Raw genomic sequence first — 23,351 nt, 5'->3', positions numbered from 1 at the left:
ATCGCAAATTGGAGGTTGAGGCTTATCGATACTTTGTAACACATCACATGGGAAAGTGCGATAAAGGGACTCCAATGTGGGGGGTTGGTCCGTGGTCACAAAGGCATAGAAAACCAAAGGTCGAGCACTAAAGGGATATCGCATATGGAAATCGCAAACATGTTGCGGCTTCAATATAAAAACCCCTACTGGAAACCTTCGATGTAGAGGAGCTCCTATATTTGGCTAAGCGCGCGGTCACTAGAGGAGCTTAAAGGAAAAGGGAACAAAGCACTTTATCAAAGGAAAAAGGCCCCAGAAGGAGTCTAAAGGCTCTAATGCCTTAGGGCTAAGCCCCAGGTCACAACCCCCCGGTCATATGAGAAGAAAGGCATAAAGGAGCTAAACCAAACGAGGCCAAAGGAGATCGGGACTCGCTATTCTGTAGCGCCTTTTAGAGTAAAAGTCCCAACACAGCGACGCCCCAATAGTATGGTACAGGTCTTTGAAGGCGAATGGTTCGGCAGCTGAGGCATTAAATGAAGGCATAGTGCAATGGTGAATCAATATGGGGACTCAGGAAGACTTAATGCCTCAACGTGGAGCTCCACTCAGTCATAAATGTAAAGGACTGCCTGGACAAACTCTCCTTCTGCTTTGTGACAAGCAAACACAATCGATTACTACCAACTCTAGAGAGGGGTGAAGCTAGATAGTTAAGGCGAAAGCGACAGGAACCAACAGAGTAGCTACAGGGACACATTGTGGCAGAGATGTGGCCTGATCGGGGACCTTCACAGGAACTGCAAAACAATATTTTCCTCCATCATCATTCAACTTCCTTTGTTTCTATTTTTTTGTAATTTCTATATTATGTAATTTCTATAATTTCCAAGAAGGAAATCAAATCCGAATGAAATCATTTTGGGGTGACAGAGCCTTGCACACCGAGACATCTAGTCTAGTAGATAGTTGGATGCTCAGGCTGAGATATTTTTGAAATTATTTTCCAAGATCTCCATATCCTTATAAAAGCAAGGAAGAAACACTTTTTAAGAGGTTCCAGAATTTTGCACCCATAATGGTCCAAATTCTGTGGTTCCACTTTGGTTTTATGAAGCTTGTTCATGAGGGACTTGAGCTATAGATTGCTAAATGTAAATGGATTGGTGAATGGGACTCATTTGGAATATTAATGAAACTCTTTGGTGATTCAAATCATCGCAATGCGCAGTATGTTCTCTCCTCTATAAATGTCATTTCATATATGTTTATCTTTCTCTGAAATAGTGTGATGAAGTTGTCGGTTTCTCTCTGATTCATGGATTTATCTAGGTTGCTAAATAGCGAACAGTACCTGTGTATAACACAAAGTTACTTCTGTTAGTCTATAACCTACAGTACCTGTGTACAAGATAGATTTACTTGTGATTTTTTGATTAACCTGTAGTACCTGTATGAGCAGATATTTACTCATGTTGTTTGGTGATAAAGGTACCCATGAGGTATATGGCATGAAAACTTAATGATCTAGGGATCTTTTACTTATAGATGTATGACAAGAATCACATGTGAAAATTGCAGCTTAACCTAGAAACTTAATGTGCACTCAAGAAAGAATAAGGAAACACATAAAGGCACAACAAGAAGACACCAAGACTTGATAACGGAGTTCATCCAACTCAGACTATGTCTTCGGGCCCTGCTCGATCAATGGGGAGGCCTTCATATATTAAGTGGCATGAAAAGAAGAGAATTACATTCACCAGTTACATAAAAAGAGGCTATACCTCCATTCTAGACAATGGCTGTGAAATGGAGACCTCAGATGGAGAAATGGATAGCACCAATGTGTCTGTGGCAATGAAAGGGGCTGAAAACATATAAGATTTGTCCAAAATCAGACAAAATACACTATCGGCCCTCCTGAAAACTCTCCTGCCTCGAACTGCGTGCTGAAAATCCTTCTCCCTCGTGCTTTCTTCATTCATCGGGCTTTATAGCACAAAGTTGCTTAACAATCAGAGGTTTGTTCTGTTGGAATAGAAACCGTTCAGGTGGAAGGGTCGGTGGGCACAATAAACCCTTCAAAATAACGTTTTTAACGTTTAAAATGATAATACAAAAAACCCGTCAAACACTAAAAATTCCGACAAAAACCTTAAGAACCGAATCTCAAAGTTCATCAAATTGGGCTCATAGACCCATCGAGTCCGGCCCCATATCGCAATCAGCACATCACTATTCAATGGCCCTTTATCTCGAGGATCCACCAATCGCCGATTACCGATCTAGCCGATCGTCGATCGTCGATATCGACATATCACATTGGCTCGATCGGATCGGCGTATCACATTGCTGTGACTCAGGGGTCCTGGTCCTTGGTCTTGTCGATCACGATCGCAAGTCGACTCTGCCCGGTTCTGACCATTCCATCCCGATATCGCCGTTTGCCTGCCCCGATTGCGATTTAGTCGGAGATCACTAATCGGGGGGGTTCTGCTACTGCTTCTTAAGTCCGCCCTTCTGGACCCTCCGATTGTGATTTGCCTTCATAATGCTAAAAGCCTATTTTTAAGAGAAAATGCCTCATTTTCCAAAGGAACTAAGGCAAACTCTTTTTGCCACAACTTCATCATCCGGACTCGGATTGGAGTGTCATTCACACAGTTGGAATTAGGGTGAAGAGCACTTCGATCTGATGTCAGGATACTAGCTTTTTTGCCACTTTTAATTTTAAGATTTTCCATGCCATTGTATCTGAAAATCCACCTAGATCAATCCTCCCCATTGAGGAGCTTTTGGATCGCCAAAAGCTTTCCATAGTCAATTGGCAAGTGAGGGAATTGTTCCGTCACCTTTTCCTTCTCTAGCCATTTCGCCTTGCTAATGTGGAACCACACTTTGTCGCCCACTTGGAATTGGTGGTCGATTCGGTGTTTGTCATCTCGAGCCTTGTAACAGGCTTGACTTTTATCCAACTGCTTTTGCACTACTTAGTGAATCAATTGGATTCGCTAAATGAACTGCTGAGCTTTGTCCCTATCATTATGCCCACTGGAGCCATCTTCCCTTCCAAAGACCATATCAAAAGGGTCCTTTGGCAGGTAACCAAAGCATGTATCAAAAGGTGAACGCTACATAGATGAATTCATTGCTCGGTTGTAAGAATGTTGTACATATGGGAGATGTTCATCCCACAACTTGGGATGTTTCCCACAATAGCCTCGTAGCAAGTTTACCACGGTACGGTTCACAACCTTTGTCTGTCTGCCAATGTGCGGATGAAATGTCGTGCTTCTTTTCAATTTGGTGTCCATCATCTTCCACAAGCTGGTCCAGAACTCTTCGAGAAAGCGAGAGTCCCGATCTGACACAATTGATGTGGGTAATCCAAAATGGACCCAAACATGCTAAAAGAAAAGAGAAGCAGTCTACTCTGCAGTGATCTGCTTTTTACAAGGCATAAGAATACACATCTTGCTAAAATGGTCAATGATGACATACAAATAGTCATGACTCTTTTTAGACAAAGGCAAACCTCCTACAAATTCCATTGACACACTTTCCCATGGACGAATCGGAATAGGGAGTGGTGTGTAGAGCCCGAGTTTTCTATTAGAGGGCTTTGAAACAGAACACATCACACAACCCTTTACATAGCAAGTCACAATGTTTTTCATATGAGGCCAAAAACAAAATCTTTGTACATGACATAAAGTCTTTTCAACACCAAAGTGTCCAGACACAAGAGAGGTGTGGGCCTCTCGAATTACATGTACTCTTTCCCCTGTGGGAATACACAATTTACCAAGGTGATACAATAGTTTCCCCTGCAAGTGATAGTTGTCCACCTGTGAACCATGGGTTAGTTTTGCATAAATCTCCTTAAAGTCATCATTGTTAGCATATTGTTCAGCATAACTCTCAAAAGACAACGAAGCATTATGCAAAATAACAAAAGCAGAAATAGGAGGGCGAGATAGCATATCGACCACTTTATTTCTAGTGCCCTTCTTATACTTTATTACCAGATGAAATTGTTGAAGAAAACCCATCCACCTAAAATGACGAGAATGTTGCAACTTGGTTTGTGACTGAAGGTACTGCAAGGGTTGATGATCTGTATGGATGATAGTCTCCTTGCCAATCAGGTAGTGTTCCCACTTTTTCACACTCTGCACGAAGGCATAAAGCTCCTTGTCATAAGTGGGATAATTTATCATAGCTTGAGAAAACTTCTCAGAATGGTAACAAATCGTCTTCTTTTGTTGCATCAGTACAACTCCCATGGCATAACCGCTGGCATTGATTTCGATCTCGAATGGCTGTTGGAGATCGGGTAAGGCTAATACTGGCACGGTGCCGATCTTTTCCTTCAATGTTTCAAAGGACTTTTGTTGTTTTCCTCCCCATTGGAAGACCTATTTCACACTTGTCAATGTGTGCAGAGGTGCTGCAATAATAGAGAAATTAGCAATAAATCTCCTCCAATAATGGATTGCACCTAAAAAGCTACGGACCTCGGTTACACTAGTAGGCTTAGGCCAACTTACAGTTGCTTCAACTTTAGAGGGATCAATTTGTAACTGCCCATGACCAACAATATGACCTAGGTAACCCAAAGAGGTTTTCCCAAATTCACACTTTGACAATTTTACAAAGAGTTTTTTGTTTTTTTTTTTTTTTTTTTGTTTTTTTTTTTTTGTTTTTTTTTTTTTTTTTTTTTTTGTTTTGTTTTGTTTTTTTTTTTTTTTGTTTTGTTTTTTTTGTTTGTTTGTTTGTTTGTTTGTTTTTTTGTTTGTTTGTTTTTGTTTGTTTTTTTTTTGTTTTTTTTGTTTTTTTTTTTTTTTCAGTACATCAAGCACTTTCTTTACATGACACACATGTTCAACCCAACTTTTACTGATGACAAGTATATCATCTAAATATACAAGAACAAATTCATCAATGAAAGGCTGAAAAAGATCATTCATGGCCCTCTAAAAGTGGCTGAAGTGTTGCAAAGCCCGAATGGCATCACCATCCATTCGAACAACCCCTATTTGGTCTTGAAGGTGGTTTTCCACATGTCCTGCTCTGCAATTACGACCTGGTGATAACCACTGCACAAATCCAATTTGGTGAAATAAACAACAGTCTTTAACTGATCCAATAAGTCATCAATGCGTGGAAGAGGGAGCGATTTTTCACTGTAATTTTGTTTAGTGTGTGGTAATCCACACATTCTCCATGTGCCACCTTTCTTTGGGACTAAGACAATTGGTGATCCGCATGGAGAAGTGCTGAGCCTGATGATCCCTTGGCCTAACAATTCATGCATCTGTTTCTTGATTTCCTCCATTCAATGGTCAACATCCTATACATGCCAATATTTGGCAAAGGAGCGTCATGCTGCAATGGATTTCATGTTCGATTTCCCTCTTTGGAGGTAATCCCTTCGGTTCCTGAAACAGCTCATCATAATTAGAAATTAATTCAAATAATTCTTGTTTCTGTTCCTTATCGCAGCCCTGGAAAGCATCAGCGAATTCTGCCTCTTTTTCCCTTACTACCATAAGCATGCAACCCTTACTCGAATTCACCAGTCTTTTCATTTGTCGAGCACTTACAAGGTTGGCATTGATTTGATTTTGATGAGCCCTTACTATATATTCTACCCCATCTTTTGTGATTTGGTATTTGTTTTCATGATGGAAAAATACTACCTTTCTATCATACAGATATGGACTCCCTAACACCATGCCACATATATCCAATGGTATTATGTCCAGTTCTACTTCATCCACTAGCTTAGAAGCGATCACAAATTTGACTTTACATTGCTTGGTGACATGCAGTTTTTCTTTATCATGTATCCGTCCAAGCGGGTAAGGTTTCGGGTGTGGGTTTGTTTCTAAGTCGAGTTTCTTTACCAGGGATTATATAATTAAGTTTGCTTGGGATCCAGTATCAAACAGAGTTTCAACTTTAGTATGATTTACAACAACTCTGATATGAAACAGTTCAATTCGCTTTCGGTCATTAGGAAGGGACTCATTTACAGAACTGGTGCCTTCATGCGATTCAGAATTAACATGAGGTGTAAGAGTACCTTTTGTTCCCACTGTTGTGATCAATTCTTCATCTCCAGAATCTGATCCAAGGTCCTGTTGTGCAGTTGCTACGGTCTTATGCTTGCCTTCTCCTCCATACTTCTTTGGACACTTTTCTGGGTGTTGTTTCCACCAGTGATCGTCATCGTGGCCTTCCTTTTTGCAGTGATTGCAATACGGCCTCTTTCCTTCTTTGGCTGCTACCGTCTTCTTCTCCTTTCCTTTCCATTTCGCTTTAGATTTGCCATTGAGAGGTTTGAACGGTGGTTTTCTGGACTGATCATCTCTTTCATTTTTGCCCCTGTTCTGAATATGAATTGCCTTTACGTTGGCTGAGTCAATAGTGGTTGGTTCAAACAACATCAATGAATGCCTAATGTAACTATGCAATGAGCCAATATACTTAGTTACAACTTCAGGTGTATCAAGTGCAATACCCAGATTCACTGCTTGCTTTCTAAATTCCTCTGTAAAACTTTGAACATCCTAACCTTTGCCTTACCTTAAAAACTGCCAATTCATTAAAGCTTTTTTCTTGTATCCTAAGGGATAAAATTGTTCCTTTAATGCAGAAATAAAATTAGGCCATGAGGAAAAGAGGTTACCCACATTCTTACTACACTGGAATTTGCTCTCCCACCAAATAAGAGCAGTGCTGCTCAGCCGTAAAGAGGCCAACTGAATCTTTGCCTCATCCTCCACGATTTGCTAAATATTGCAGTAGACCTCAATCTGCCTAATCCAATTATTAAGCTTCTCTACATTACTTTCACCATTGAACATGGGAAGATCAAATTTAACATCTAATTTAAAGAAAGGTTTCTTAGATGCATCCCTTGAATTTCTATGATTATGGTGGTGAGAGGAGGGAGAACCTTCACTCCCGGAAGGAGAAGGAGGTGGTTCTTCTCCACCATTCCCATGTGCTGAACCTTGTCCTTCTGGGTTTCTCTCATCTACTTTCTCCAGCCTTAAAACCAGTTGACTGATATTCTCTGCCATTAAATAGAAAGTCTTGCAGAAATTGCGCTCCTCTTCAAGATGAGCTTCATCTTCTGCCATGTTTCTCCTTCGATGTGCACGCCTTGCTTCGGGATCGAAAGGCTCTAATTCCCCTTTGCCTCTTTGGAGTCTGTCTCTTGTTAGCATACAAACATGCAATTCACATCTAAAAAGACCTGCTCTGATACCACTTGATCTAGGGATCTTTTGCTTATATATGTATGAAAAGAATCACATGTAAAAATTGCAGCTTAACTTAGAAATTTAATGTGCACACGAGAAAGAAGAAGACAACACATAACGACAACAAGAATTGATAATGGAGTTCGTCCAACTCGGATTACGTCTCCGGGCCCTGCTCGATCAATGGGGAGGCCTTCATATATAAAGTGGCATGAAAAGAAGAGAATTACATTCACCGGTTACATAAAGAGAGGCTATACCTCCATTCTAGACGATGGCTGTGAAATGAAGACCTCAGATGGAGAAATTGACAACGCCAATGCGACTGTGGCGATGAAAGGGGTTGAAAACATATAAGATTTGTCCAAAATCAGACAAAATACACTATCGGCCCTCCTGAAAACTCTCCTGCCTCGAACTGTGTGTTGAAAATCCTTCTCCCCCGTGCTTTCTTCATTCATCGGGCTTTATAGCACAAAGCCGTTTAACAATCAAAGGTTTGTTCTGTTGGAATAGAAACCATTCAGGTGGAAGGGTCAGTGGGCACAACAAACCCTTCAAAATAGGTTTTTTATCGTTTAAAACGATAATACAAAAAACCCGTCAAACACTAAAAATTCTGACAAAAACCTTAAGAATCGGATCTCAAAGTTCATCAAATCAAGCTCATAGACCCAATGGGTCCGGCCCCATATCACAATTGGCACATCACTTTTTAATGGCCCTTTATCCCGAGGATGCACCGATCGCTAATATCGACGTATCACATCGCTGCGGCTCAGGGGTCCTGGTCCTTGGTCTTGTCGATCGCTTTGATCACTGATCGCAATCGCAAGTCGGCTCTGCCCGGTTCCGACCGCTCCATCCCGATATCGCCGATTGCCTGCCCCGATTGTGATTTAGTCGGAGATCACTAATCGGGGGGGTTCTGCTGCTGCTTCTTAAGTCCACCCTTCTGGACCCTCCGATTTTCCTTCATAAGGCTAAAAACCCATTTTTAAGAGAAAATGCCTCATTTTCCAAAGGAACTAAGGCAAACTCTTTCTGCCATAACTTCATCATCCAGACTCGGATTGGAATGTCGTTCGCACCATTGGAATCAGGTCGACGAGCACTTCGATCTGATGTCAGGATACTAGCTTTTCTGCCACTTTGAATTTTGAGATTTTCCATGCCATTGTATCTGAAGATCCACCTAGATCACTTAATTCACGCTCCACTCTTTCCTCTCTTTCATCTCCTACCTATTCCATATTTTTGCTAGAACATTGTGGCTTAGGATTATGCATTGCAATTAGCCCTGCGCACCAAATTCCCTCCTTCCTTTTCTCCTCTTCACTTTACTACAACCTCAATATTAAGTTGCTTGTTGTTGTGTGTTAGCCGCCAGAGCCAAACATTTCTCTTTGAGGTTGGCTTGATTTACCCCCCTTGAACATTCGGATCCATGTATTGGCTTGAGTTTATCTTAATGAAGGCCTATTGAACCAAGACCCTTCTATTATCTTTTTAACTACGTGGAAATTGGAGTGCTGCCAAAACCCCTCACTGATATTCTTCCATGCACTCCTCTATCTAAGATGTCCTAGGCACTGGTCTACAATCAACCCAGAGACTGTCTCTAGGAAGCTTTCTATGTCTCCTGAACCACTTGTGCTACAGGTGCTAGAAAAAGAGACAACATTTTCCTTGCTAGTTTTGGCATGCATGGTACATGCATGTGGTTTCATGGTTATGATCTGTCATTGGCCTGGAGGATTGCCTAGCTTGACAATGGTTTTTTCCAAGCCTTGCCATTTCCTGGATAACCATGGTGTTGTGGGTTTTCCCTTTTGTTTTCTGATTGGTGCTCATGTTCCTTGTGGTTGTGGGTTGAGTTATTAGTTCTTGGAGCCTTGGCTGGACAAATGCCCTGGAAGCCCTGTAACAGTTGAGTTACTAGTCTTGGAACCCTTGGTTGGATACACACTCTGGAGCCCTTGGTGGGTTGAGTTACTAGTCCTCGAAGCCTTGGTTGGACAAACACTCTGGAGATCGGTAACAATTATAGGTTGAGTCACTAGTCCTGGAAGCTAGGTTGGAACAAATGCCCTGGAGCCCTAGACAACTTGGATGGAGCCCAATCTCATGATGGTTAGTGATGTACGACTATGAGGTGGAATCACTGGTTGAGGGTTGAGGTGGTTTAGCCTATAGTTGCCCTAGTTTGGTTTTGTTCTAGTTATTCCATGAGATCCCACATTCATGCATAGAATATGGCATGGGTGTGACTAGATGAAAAAAATATTTGGTACAACCCAGTATATGGTCGAGTGGTACGTGGAAGTCCCTGACTTGGTTGGCATTTTCATATGTTAATAAGAGGTATTTTCTATTGTTATCTATGAGCATATGTATTGATTATGATGGTGACATTATGGTCGAGTTGCCATGGTTTATATGTTGGTTATTAGCTGCTTATATGATGTATATTGTTTATGGCTTTTGACATGTTTGATGAATATGTGATTGGTTATCGAATGCATGACCTAATAGATGTTATTGCAGCCAATATGAGAGGGAATTAGACCTTCTTGACGTTTCTTAGATAATATGAGACTCCTATGTTCATATGTGTATTTATGACCTATATATTTCATGTTCATCATGTGTTTAAATAAATTTTTGACATGGTTAGGCTTCGTTAGGTGAAGTCCTTGATCAAGCTTTGTGTTAGAGGCTTAATCTTGGTATCATTTATTGTCTTGGAAAGTATCATCAAGTTTTCGGCAGTGGTTTGGAGACTAACCCTCAAAAAGTGGCTCAAATCTTGCTGTAGCAGGAACAGAACTAGTTGAAAAAGACTATGGTCGCACCCTTGCAGTGGTTATGCATGCGACTGGAGGCCTTCAGTTGCATGGATGCTGGCTTGTGCATGCAACTAGGAGTTCCGATCAGTGAAAAGGCAAGTTAACTCAAGGTTTGGACACCTAGAAGTGTGGTTTATCCCTTAGGGGTCCTATAACACTTAAGGAAGGTCAATAAGGTTTTGTTTTGTCAATTCCACTTCCTTAAGGCGATTTAGGAGGTTGAATCATATCATAGTAACTCTTCGTCACATATTTACCCCAGTGGACCGGTTAGCTTCAGTAAGTGTGGGAGGAGGATGTTACACTTATATTGACTGAGAAAATATGTACAATACATATGCTTGGATGACACTCTAATTATCCTTGATCTACTAGTCTATGAACAAGACAAGAGGCAATAATTGGGGCACAATCTTGAGTTCATCAAAATAAACTTGTTGTGCTTGACGTAGGAGGTGCTTTAATTAAAATAAATTGGCATCAAAGCCATGAAAACTATATCAACTTAGAACATACAACATTTTAACTAGATAACATGCAAATCAAAAAGATAGTTGTTGGTTGCATCATACCATGATAAATCTACTTAGCTGAAGTAGGGTGTCTAGGTTGGCCTAAAGTGGCTGGTCTTTGTTGCAAGAGATGACAACTTCCATTCTTTGCATGTGCTCGTTCATAATTTGGTACAATAGAAGAAGCTCCTCTATACGAAGGAGAAGTTTGTCATGACTTTCGTTGTGATCAAATAAGAACTTCCCAGTAAGTTCTCAAGGTGCCAATATAGATCGATGGTATGAATATACTAGTTTCGACGTGCTCTGTAACAACCCTGGTGAAAATTCCATGTAATAAGAGTTAAAAACAATAGCCACGGTTAATGGGACACTTATTCCAAGTTGAATGTTGGGGAATACATCCTAGGGGGTGTTCATTTGGTTGTTTATGGCTAAGGAAATTGGCAAAGGAAATGACTAAGGCTTTGGAAAGGTAAAATGGCATTTTTGGCATAATTATTTATGAAAATAATGGAAATTAGGAGAAAAAGGAGGTGAAAGCTCACAGGTTGCATGTGAGGAGGAAAATGAAGGAAAATAGATGCCTCATTAATAAAAAGGCTTATGAGGATCAGTTGGTAACCTTTTGCCAGTTTAGCTTTGGAGCTCTCTCATTGTTCTCTCTCTCTCTCTCTTGGACACTTGGAGTTTATTGGAGCACTTTGGCATTGGAGTAAGAAAGTCAAAGAAGGCAAGAGGAAGCAAAGATCAAGCAGGATCAAGCAACTACAACAGGCTTCATTGCAGGTATCGACTTGCATGTGTATTTTCCTTGCTAGATTTCGCATGCATGGTATTGCATGTGGTTCTTTTCTATCATGGCATGGGTTTTGCCAGGTGTGACAGTGTTCTTCAGCCTAGCCTTGCCATTTCCTGATAGCTTTGATGAGATGGGTTTCTCATATTCGGTTAATGTGGGATGGCCGGATGGATTCGAAGCTGAGTGGGGTGGATCTCCGAACTGACAAACACATGGCCTAGTGGTCCCTAAACTGGACTGTGGATCACGGTAAATCCACTGAGCTAGTAACCCCTGAACCAGATTGTGGTTTGTAGTAAAGCCAGATTGTGTGCCTCGGTGGGCCTAGGAATCCTTGCCGGTGAATAGCAGGATATTCAGTAAAGCCAAGTGGTTGATTTCTCTCCGTTGGGCTTAGTAGTCCCAGGATGGGATGTACGTTAAAGCCTAGAGAGTGTGTTTCGGTGTAGGGCCTAGTGATCCCTAGATCAGACTGTGGATTACAATAAATCCTTAGAGACTAGGAGGCACTCAAATTCCTCATTGTGTAGGCAGAGAACTCTGGTAGCATCCATGCTTATTTGGTGTTTTTGGTGTGTTCTACGAGTCCCACATTCATGTTTGGAATATGGCATGAGGGTGATTGGCTTAAGAGAGACTTGGCTTAGCCAATCTATGGTCGGGTGGAACGTCGTAGTCCCATCTCCGGTTGGTTTATTGCGTTCATTAATGAGAAATTAATTCCCTTGATTTTCATGTGTAAGTGTACTTATATACATGTGGATTTTATGGCTGATATGTTTAGGATATTGCTATCCCTATTATGCTGATTATATGCATGTTTTATGACAATAGCTATGTATGGATCTCAGTGTGTTTTTACTTGTAAATGAATGGATAATGTATCTATGGCCTAATAGATGGTAATGCAACAAATTATATGAGGGAATAATGGTTCATAGCGATTCTGAGATAAGTACGAGATCCCTACACTTAATTCTGTTGTTTATACCTGTAGGTTACATGTTGATGATATGTTTGACGAAATGCCTTCCATGGCTAGTAGGGGTCTGGTTAAGGTCTTGTTCAAATTATTACTTTGGCATCATTGTTTTCCTATTCTTTCACTAATCTTAAGCTATCATTCCATTTTGGGTAGTAACTTGGGCTCTAGTGCCTGAAAAAGTGGCTTAAATCCTGGGGTCGCTGGCACAGAATTGACAAATTGGGTCCCTGGACGCTGGCACATAAGCCCATGAGAGCGACTTTGGGTTTCTGGACACTGTCATGCCGATAACATGGGAGTAACCGAGGCCTAAGGTGGTCAAAATTTCAGTAGGACCTAACGGAAAGCTGTCTGAAGTGTTAGATTGGTTTATGTGGGTCCTGAAGCTGATGTTGGATGACTGTGTGGGATGTTTCGTCGATTCCACTTCCTTAAGGTCACATAGGAGGTTTAATCCAATCATAGTAGCCTCTCGTTGCATGTTTACCTCAATTGGCTAATTACTTGGGTAGATGTGGGAGGAGGGTGTTACAAAGTGGTATCAGAGCATGGTTCACCCCTAGAACTGGGTGGGCAGTGTGTTGGTCATGCATGCATGTCAGTTGCATGTGTGTCTTTTACACTTGCATTCCACATGCTTGTTCATTTGTTGGATGATTGATTATGGTTGTATTAAGATTGCCATGTTGAATTTGATGTTGATTTTGTGGAATGCATTTGTCATGAGTATATGACTAGTTACATATTGTTCTATGTCGTTTACATGTTGATTTTATGTCACCTACTTACATTCTTGTATGTTAGACTACATTCTTGTAGGTTTGATTACATGTATCAACCTTGTAGGTTGATTAGGGGAATTGATCACTTATGTTCGAATACATGTGTTTATGCGTAGGTGTAGTTGGTTAGGCATTGCTTATGCATGTTGTTGGTTGCATGTGGCAATATGTACAATGGAGTAATGGTTGTTGTCATGCATGAGGTCATAGCATGCATTGTTGATATGGTCTTGCATTGATGACTGGACCCTAACTAGAACAATATTTATGTGTTGATACATTTATTTGTGTATGTCTATGTGGTGTTATGTTTATGTTACACATGTATCACGTTGATTTGTTGATCTGGCATATGAGGTATCTTCCTCGAATTATGCTAAGGTACATTGATTTATTGTGATTTGGTTTATCTGACATATTATGCATTGCATGAAAAAGATCAAATGGCTAGCAAGGTGGTAGACTACATAGAATCTCCCTATGCATAAGAAGAGCAGTGTGGTGCGGGGCACACTTTTGATTTGGAATATACATTGAGGAGCTTTAAGGAAGAGATAAGGAGTTGTAACGAAGATAATGACTGGATCATACAGGCACAAGAGAACCAAGTAGAGGTTAATGTAATACATCTTCAAAGTTTGTCAAACTTACAACGACAAGGAATGCTTCGGATCAGCTATGGACAGGACGATAGAACTAATGGGGCATATGGCAGTAGGTCTCCTGGTAGACACGGGTCAGATAGATCTGATACAATGAGAGATGGCAGGTTATTGGACACTCTGGATAGGAGGGGCGATGAGTATAGGTACTATTCTAGTTCTGGTTCTGGTAGACATCATGATCGTCATCGTTATCATCCTTATAGGAGGAGTGATAGGGGATACTTGCTGGATGAATTCAAGAAAGAAAAACAACTTACTTTTGATGGAGATGTGAAGAAGCCGAAAGATGCAGAGGCTTGGATACTTGGGATGAACAATTTCTTTGAGTTGCATGAATACACATATAACTTGAAGGCCAGAATAGCTATCTTTAGCTTGAAAGGTAAAGCAGACATCTGGTGGGAAGATGTTAAGCAGGACATATGACTTGAGTTGGCGAGAATTCAAGAGGCTTTTTAGGAAGATGTACTTGTCAGAGAGGTACTACGACAATAAGGCCAAAGAATTCTATGAGCGAAAGATGGGATCAATGACAGATGAAGATTACACAATCAAGTTTTTGGAGCTATTGAGGTATGTACCGTATATCACTGATGAGAAAGATAAAGTTCAAATATTTGTCAGTGGTTTTCCATTAGCATTTAGAGATCGGATTGAGTATGACAAGCCTCGGTCACTTGAGGAAGTCATTGGGAAATTGAAGCATTGTTATGAACAGTCAAAGCGTAAGAATGAATCTCAGCAAGGATGGAAGGGAAAAGATAAAGGTAGAGGTAAATAACATCCTAAGAGAATAAGGCCTCAAAATGCAGATGGGAAAGAAAATATGGCACCACAAAAGAAGTTTAATGCAGCTAGATAGGGACACGGGACATGACAACAATATCATAGAGGTGAGGGCACTGGTTGGTTGGAGTGTTGGACATGTGGTGAGGAACACCTTAGGAGAAATTTCCCGCAGCATCAAGGTGGTAGGCCTAAGATATACAGTGCACAGGAGGCACAGACAGTTGGGGATGTTGGCCAGAGTATTCCCCGTATTTATGCAGCAATGGACAACAGACATGAAAAACACCACGCATCTATCATTGAGATGGATGGTAAGCTTTGTGATTAAGTTATTTCTATTTTGATTGACCCTAAATCTAATTATAGTTGTGATAGTCTTGACTTGGTGGATAAGTGTGGTTTGAGTAAGGAATTGCATGCATATTCTTGGTTGGTGCAGTTGGCTACAGGTACAAAGAAGCGAGTTCATCATTGGATAAGAGCTTGTGCAATTTATTTGAATGGTATGCCTACTGCAACACATCTAAATGTATTACCATTGGGATCATACAATATGTTGTTGGGCATGGATTGATTGTATCTTCACAGAAGCAAGGTAGAATGTTATGGCAAAGCCATTGCGTGTGTTGATGAAAATGGAAAACCAAGAGTCTTGAAGGGCAAGAAGAAATCCACATCAATTATCATGGAGACAACTATGCAAGAAAAGCGTAGCCACAGGAAAGGGTGTGTGTTATTTGTAATGCACATTTCTAATGATAAGGTTAAGGAGGTTGAGGATGCAGATGTGTTGAGCAGGTACATAGTTTTGCAGCAGTTTCAGGATGTATTTCTTGAGGACATTACAAAGTTGCCACCTCAGAGGGAGGTAGACTTTTCGATTGATTTAGTGTCAGGGGCAGCTCCAACATCAAAATTACCTTACTGCATGAGCACACTTGAGTTGGTTGAGTTAAAGTTGCAATTGAAGGAAATGTTGGACAAGAGATACATTAGACCAAGTGTATCTCTTTGGGGCGCACCGATATTGTTCATGAAGAAGAAAGATGGTACTCTCAAACTATGCGTCGATTGTAGGCAGTTGAACAAAGTGACCATCAAGAACATGTACCCTTTGCCGAGGATTGATGACTTGTTCGATCAGCTGAAGGGATCAACAATGTTCTAAAAGATTGATATGAGATCCAGATACCATCATGTACGCATCAAAGAGGAGGACATTTACAAGACTACTTTTTGGACCAGGTATGTGCATTATGAGTTCGTTTTTGTTCCATTTGGCTTGATTAATGCTCCAACTACATTTATGTGCTTGATCAATAGTGTGTTGTGTCCATATTTGGATAAGTTTGTTATTGTGTTCATTGATGATATATCGGTATCTTCTAAAAATGAGGAAGAGCATGCCGAGCATTTAGCAGCTATGTTGAGGTTGTTGAAGGAGCATCAGTTGTATGCTAAGCTCAACAAGTGTAGTTTCTTTCAGAGTGAGGTACACTACTTAGGACATGTTGTCTCCAAGGAGGGCATTGCAGTAGATCCAGAGAAGATAAGGGCCATCATGGAGTGGGTAGCTCCTAAGAGTGTGGATGAGGTGAGATCTTTCATGGGTCTAGCAGGTTATTACATGAGGTTCATCAAGAACTTCTCGCAGATTGCTTATCCTATCACATCATTGCAAAGGAAAGGTAAGAAGTTTGAATGGACAGAGGAGTGAGAGGCTAGCTTTGATAAAATTAAGCAGTTGTTGACACATGCACCAGTGCTATAGATTGCAGATCCGGACAAAGAGTTTGTGGTATACACAGATGCTTGCAAGAGAGGGCTTGGCGAAGTCCTTATGCAGGATGGACATGTGGTATGATATGAATCCCAGAAACTAAACGAGCACGATTAGAACTACTCGACACATGATCTTGAATTAGCGGTGGTCATACATGCATTGAAGATGTGGAGACACTATCTTCTTAGCAGGAGGTTTGTACTAATGAGTGATCATATTAGGTTGAGGTATTTGTTTTACCAGCCGAATCTGAACACTGAGTAGGCTAGATGGTTGGCCACAATTAGTGAGTTTGATTTCGAGATCAGGTACATCAAAGGTAAGGAGAACAGGCTAGCATATGCTCTCAATAGGCGGGTACAGATAAATCACTTGGAAGCTATGAGCTCATATGGGACAGACTTACAGGATAAGATCTTGTAGGCAAGTCAGTAAGATGTCAGGTATACGGAGATTGTGCACAAGTTGCAGCAGGGTGTTGGTACAGGTACATGTGATATTACAGGTACAGGTATAGGTGGAAGTACATGTACATGTGCGAGTGCAGGTATAGGTGTAGGTGCACAAGGTATGGATTATTGTCTTACAGTAGGTGGATTGGTCAGGTTTTGAGACAGGATATATGGATTGGATAACAATGAGCTTAAGAAGTTGATCATAAGGGATTTTCATGCAAAACCATATTTGAGTCACCCGGGTTATCAAAAGACATTGATTGCAATGAAGAAATTTTACTATTGGCCGAATTTGAAGAGGGATGTAGCAGAGATTGTGGCTATGTGTTTTGATTGTCAGCGAGTAAAGGAAAAGTGCAAACATCCAAGTGGACTACTACTACCAATCACGATTCCAGAGTGGAAATGTGAGGTCTTTCCATGGATTTCATCACAGGGTTGTTGAAGACAGTGAGACAACATGATTCCATCACGGTTATCATAGACAGGTTGACAAAGGTTGCACATTTCATTGAAGTCTAAATTCTCACCTAGCGATGTAGCGAATGTATTCATCGGAGATGTGATTAGGTTGCATGGTGTTCCAAAGAAGATTGTGTCAGACAGAGATGCAAAGCTTACTTCCAAAGAAGATTGTGTCAGACAGAGATGCAAAGCTTACTTCCAAGTTCTAGAAGGAGTTATTTGCAGGTTTGGGCATAGATATGGCCTTCAACACAACTTATCATCCGCAGATAGATGGTCAGATAGAGAGGGTCAACAACATATTAGAGGACATGTTGAGGATGTACGTGATGCATCAACAACGGAACTGGGAAGAGTATCTTCCTTTGGTAGAGTTCGCATACAGCAACGGTTATCAGGAGTCATTGAGGATGAGTCCTTTTGAGGCATTGTATGGGTGGAGTTGTAACACTCCTATTAGTTAGAGTGATCCGGTTAGCAAGGTATTGATTGGACCATATATGTTGGCAAACATGGAACATGAAATGCAGGTGATCAAGAAGAATCTAAAGGCAACACATGATAGGCATAAGAGTTATGCAGATAGGAACAGGTTGTTCAAGGAGTTCCATGTCGGGTAACATGTGTACTTGCACATCAAACCAAAGAGGAGCTCCTTGCGGATTGGATCTTGTGCCAAGCTGGCACCACGTTTTGTGGACCCTTCAGTATCATTGAGAGGATTGGACCAATAACCCATCTACTTGCATTGTCTTCGACAATGAAAGTGCATGCTATTTTCCATGTATCTTCACTTAAGAAGTATGTTAAGGATGTTAATCATGTGATTGATTGATCTATATTGTAGGTGGAACCAGATGGAGAATTCCAATCAAAGCCAAAATGTATATTGCAGAAACAGGTGCTCATGCTCTGGAACTAAGCAATTGAGCAAGTTAAAGTGCAACGGAAGCACTTTGGGCCTGATGAATCTATGTGAGAGATGGCGGATCAAATGCGGGCTATGTATTCCTTCCTTGTTTGTCGATTAAGGCAAAGTAGCTTTGATATGGTGTTTTGGTATATGCTTTGATATGGTGTTTTGGTATATGTTTTGATATGATGTTCTTGCATATGTTTTGGTATATATTTTGGTGATATTTCTATATGTACATATGTATATGGATGTAAATTCCACCATGAGCTATGTTACAAAGCTCCACTAAGCAATATGGGTGTCATGTCATTGTGATTATGTTGTCATGTTACCATGTTATCATGTAGTTATGTTATCATGATGTCATGTGGGTTGAAACTCAGCAGGATGATCATTGTAAATACCGTAATGAGCTATGTTATAAAGCTCCAGTATGCAATATGTTGCCATGATGTTTTTCTTTTGAGCAGGTCCTTCATTGTAAATATTGCATCGAGCTATGTTCTAAAGCTCCATGAGTAGTATGTCTTCCTTCAGTGGGTTTCCGAGGTATATGTGTGATTGAGCACCGAGGACGGTGTCCCCCAAGGGGGAGGGTTCTGTAACAACCCTGGTGAAAATTCCATGTAATAAGAGTTAAAAACAATAATCACGGTTGATGGGACACTTATTCCAAGCTGAATGTTAGGCAAGACATCCTAAGGGGTGTTCATTTGCTTGTTTATGACTACGGAAATTGGTAAAAGCAATGACTAAGGCTTTGGAAAGGCAAAATGACATTTTTGGCACAATTATTTATGAAAATAATGGAAAGTAGGAGAAAAAGGAGGTGAAAGGTCATAGGTTGCATGTGAGGAGAAAAATGAAGGAAAATAATGAAAGAAATAAAATAGAAGCCGCATTCATAAAAAGGCTTATAAGGATCAGTTGGTAACCTCTTGCCAGTTTAGCTTTGGAGCTCTCTCATTATTCTATCTCTCTCTCTCCCACTCACTCTTGGACACAGAGTTTCTTGGAGCACTTTGGCATTGGAGCAAGAAAGGCAAAGAAGGTAAGATGAAGCAAAGATCAAGCAGGGAAAGGTAGGATCAAGCAGCTACAACATGCTTCATTGCAGGTATCGACTTGCATGTGTATTTTCCTTGCTAGATTTGGCATGCATGGTATTGCATGTGGTTCTTTTCTACCATGGCATGGGCTTTGCTAGGTGTGACAATGTTCTTCAGCCTAGCCTTGTCATTTCCCGATAACTTTGATGAGATGGGTTTCTCATATTCAGTTAATGTGGGATGACCAAATGGATTCGAAGCCGAGTGGGGTGGATCTCCAAACTGATAAACACATGGTCTAGTGGTCCTTGAACCAGACTGTGGATCACAGTAAATCCACTGACCTAGTAACCCCTGAACCGCACTGTGGGTTGCGGTAAATCTAGATTGTGTGCCTAGGAATCCTTGCCGGTGAATAGTGGGATATACGATAAAGCCAAGAGGTGTATTTCTATCCATTGGGCCTAGTAGTCCCAAGATGGGATGTATGGTAAAGCTTGGAGAGTGTGTCTCGGTGTAGGGCCTAGTGATCCCTGGATCAAACTATGGATTACAGTAAATCCTGAGAGACGAGGAGGCACTCAAATTCATCACGATGTAGGCAAATAACTCCGGTGGCATCCATGCTTATTTGGTGTGTTCCACGAGTTGCACATTCATGCTTGGAATATGGCACGGGGGTGATTGGCTGAAGAGAGACTTGGCCCAACCAATCTATGGTCGGGTGGAACATGGTAGTCCCATCTCCGGTTGGTTTATTGCATTCATTAATGAAAAATTCATTCCCTTTATTTTCATGTGTAAGTGTACTTATATACATGTGGATTTTATGGCTGATATGTTTATGATATTTTTGTCCCTATTATGCTAATTATATGTATGTTTTATGACAATAACTATGTATGGATCTCAACATGTTTTTACTTGTAAATGAATGGATAATGTATATATGGCCTAATAGATGATAATGAAACAAATGACATGAGGGAACAATGGTTCATAGTGATTCTGAGATAAGTATGAGATCCCTACACTTAATTATGTTGTTTACACCTGTAGGTTACATGTTGATGATATGTTTGACGAAATGCTTGTCATGGCTAGTAGGGGTCTGGTTAAGGTCTTGTTCAACTTATTGCTTTGGCATCATTGTTTTCCTATTCTTTTACTGATCTTAAGCTATCACTCCATTATAGGCAGTGACCTAGGCTCTGGGCCTGAAAAAGTGGCTTAAATCTTGGGGTCACTGGCACAGGACTAGCAAATTGGGTCCCTGGACACTAGCACATAATCCTGTGAGGACGAATTTCGGTTTTTGGATGTTGTCATGCCTATAGCATGAGAGCGACTGAGGCCTAAGATGGTCAAAACTTCAGTAGGACCCAAGGGCAAGCTGTCTGAAGTGTTGGATTGGTTTCTGTGGGTCCTGAAGCTGATGTTGGATGACTGTGTGTGATGTTTTCGTCGATTCCACTTCCTTAAGGTCACATAGGAGGTCGAATCCAATCATAGTAGCCTCTCGTCACATGTTTACCCCGGTTGGCTAGTTACATGGGTATATGTGGGAGGAGGGTGTTACATGCTCTTAGAGTGCCCAAATATGGAACCAAATTTGCCACTCCATCCAAGACCTCTAAGTTCGATACATCATTTCTCTCACCCACAATTTCTTGTTCAATGTCAGTAATTTGATGTTGGGTAACCAATGGTATATGATTGTGATATCTATCAGCCAAAGTTTGGGCTCAAACTCGAGCTTGGATGTTGTTGTGAGCTCTATGGCTTCCGACACCCCTCCTTAAACAAGCCCTTTGATGACATAGAGTCAAACCAGAAGGTGATATGGGAATGTATGAAGAAGTAGTGAAAAGCGCTTGTTAAGATGAGGAGTGGGAGGGGGATAGCAGGTTGACAGGGAAGTCAAAGAACACAATGCATAAAAGGAGAGGGTGTTTGGACAAACAATAGTTTGGGAGAAATACACATGAAAGGAAGGAGTAAGGTGGGTGAGTTGTTGATAAAGTAGACGACACAAGTGATAAAATAAATAAAAACAAAACCAAACAAAATTGTGTGTCAAGAAGGCTTAACAATGCTATATACTTTAAGATGTTAGTAGTGACAACATGAGAGAGAAAGCATCCACAAGATCAAGCTAGTTCCACCACCTGTGAGGTCCCATTGGAAACGAACAACACTACTAGGAAAGATCCACTAATAATGAAACATAAAGGAGGGAGAGGAGGGCCTAGTCCTTTAGATTGACGAGTGAAACTCAGGTTTACCTCCAAGATTTTTCCCATTCACACAACAACATTACTAATTACCCCCACATAAATCAACTACTATAATAAAAACATTCCCAAATTCTTCATGGATTTAGTGTTGAGCATGTTGTGACCAACGATGCCATTAATGACATCCTTCGAAACTTTCAGTTCTTCATTATAGAGTGAATGTGATGGGAACAATGTCTGCTTAGAAGAGTGATAAGGTGAGGCGAAATCAATGTGAATGTCAAGTGCATCTTGGATTGATGGCTTTCCTGCAAAGTTGCATTCCACGAGACTGATTGCATTCAACTGGTCGTATGATTGTTGATCCACCCACATGCATGACGGCGATCACTTTTGAGCTTTTGCTTGAGTGCATTAGGAGACCCCTACCGGGGAATTTTATAATGCCACTTCTTTTTAAAAACCTAATGATTTTGATATAAGATTTTATTTAATTTTTAAAGTTTTCTACAAGTTATAATTATTCAGTAATATTAATTTCTCATAAAGAATCTATGTTAGCCTCTATGCGCAATGGTATTGGTCTCAATGGTTCTCCTATAATTACTTTATAGTACTACCTTATTTTGAAGGATATAAATAGAACTTCATTCACAATTTCATTAATATTTATGGGGTCTCCCACAATTATCCAACAATCCCATCTTTAACTAGAAAATCTAAGTTATCCTCCATACACAATTCTATTGACATTTATAGGCAACTTAATGTGATTTAGCAACATCACTTCCCCTCCATTGTAGGGAATTTGAGTTGCTTTTCATATACAATCATATTGACTTATGTAAGTCTCTTACAAATATCAAACAATGCCATCTGAAAGAATGTCAAAATAATGCTTACATGCAATTTTACACCGTCTCCTACAATTAGCGTAATCCATCTTAAAAAAATAGAGGTGTAACCTCAATGTTATTAGAGCTTCAAATATTATTGATTAAACATTGGGATTCATAATTATTATTATTATTAAAGATATATAATAGATCAAAGGTTGAGACAAGTCTACATCGATTAAGATTCTTTATCAAGGTTAGAAGGTCCAATAGGGTGGTCGAGCTAGAATTTGATAAAACAACCCCTTGGGGATTCTTTTACAGAGTGAGTCAAAGAAATGGTAGAGACTGTGGCTTAGGTTATGTCTTCTTCCTTTCAAATTCTCATTTCTTCTCAAGGAAGGAAAATCTTGGTAGAGGGACTAACAATTTTGGTGAGTTTCAAGATCTATTGTTCTTGATGAAATCTGCTATGAACAAAGGAATTTTTATTTTATTTTATTTTGAACTAGCCTGAGCTTAGGCCGGGGCTAGCCCCAATGTTGGATGGAAAGAAAATTTTCCTACCAGTGGGATGCTATCACTAGGATTGTGCGAAGCTTAGTGGAGCTTGGACACCCCATGGGATAATTTAATTCCCCCAAAGGTGTCTCTTCAACCCCTCCCCATGAGATTTGAACCTATGATCTGTTGGGGACTAAACCCCACATAAACCAATTGGTCCACACCTCTGTTTACAAATATTTGGAGACTCAACTCTTACAATTCAATGGATACACAATGAATTCCATGCATATAAGTTTTAGTTTGCACAATCTAGATTTACATGTGAAAGAACTTGTCAGTTAGTTTTAGCAAATATCCTTCTCTCATATCTTTCGTGAGCTAAATGGGCAAGCGAAAGGAAGGATTTATTTGTACTCCAAACATAATAATAAAAGATGAGCATAAGGAAGATCATGTTATC

This window comes from Pinus tabuliformis, chromosome 5_1 (assembly GCF_031772625.1).
Source record: "Pinus tabuliformis cultivar Carrire ecotype Pingquan chromosome 5_1, CPIR1, whole genome shotgun sequence".
Taxonomy (NCBI): domain Eukaryota; kingdom Viridiplantae; phylum Streptophyta; class Pinopsida; order Pinales; family Pinaceae; genus Pinus; species Pinus tabuliformis.
This window is presented reverse-complemented; position numbering follows the sequence as displayed.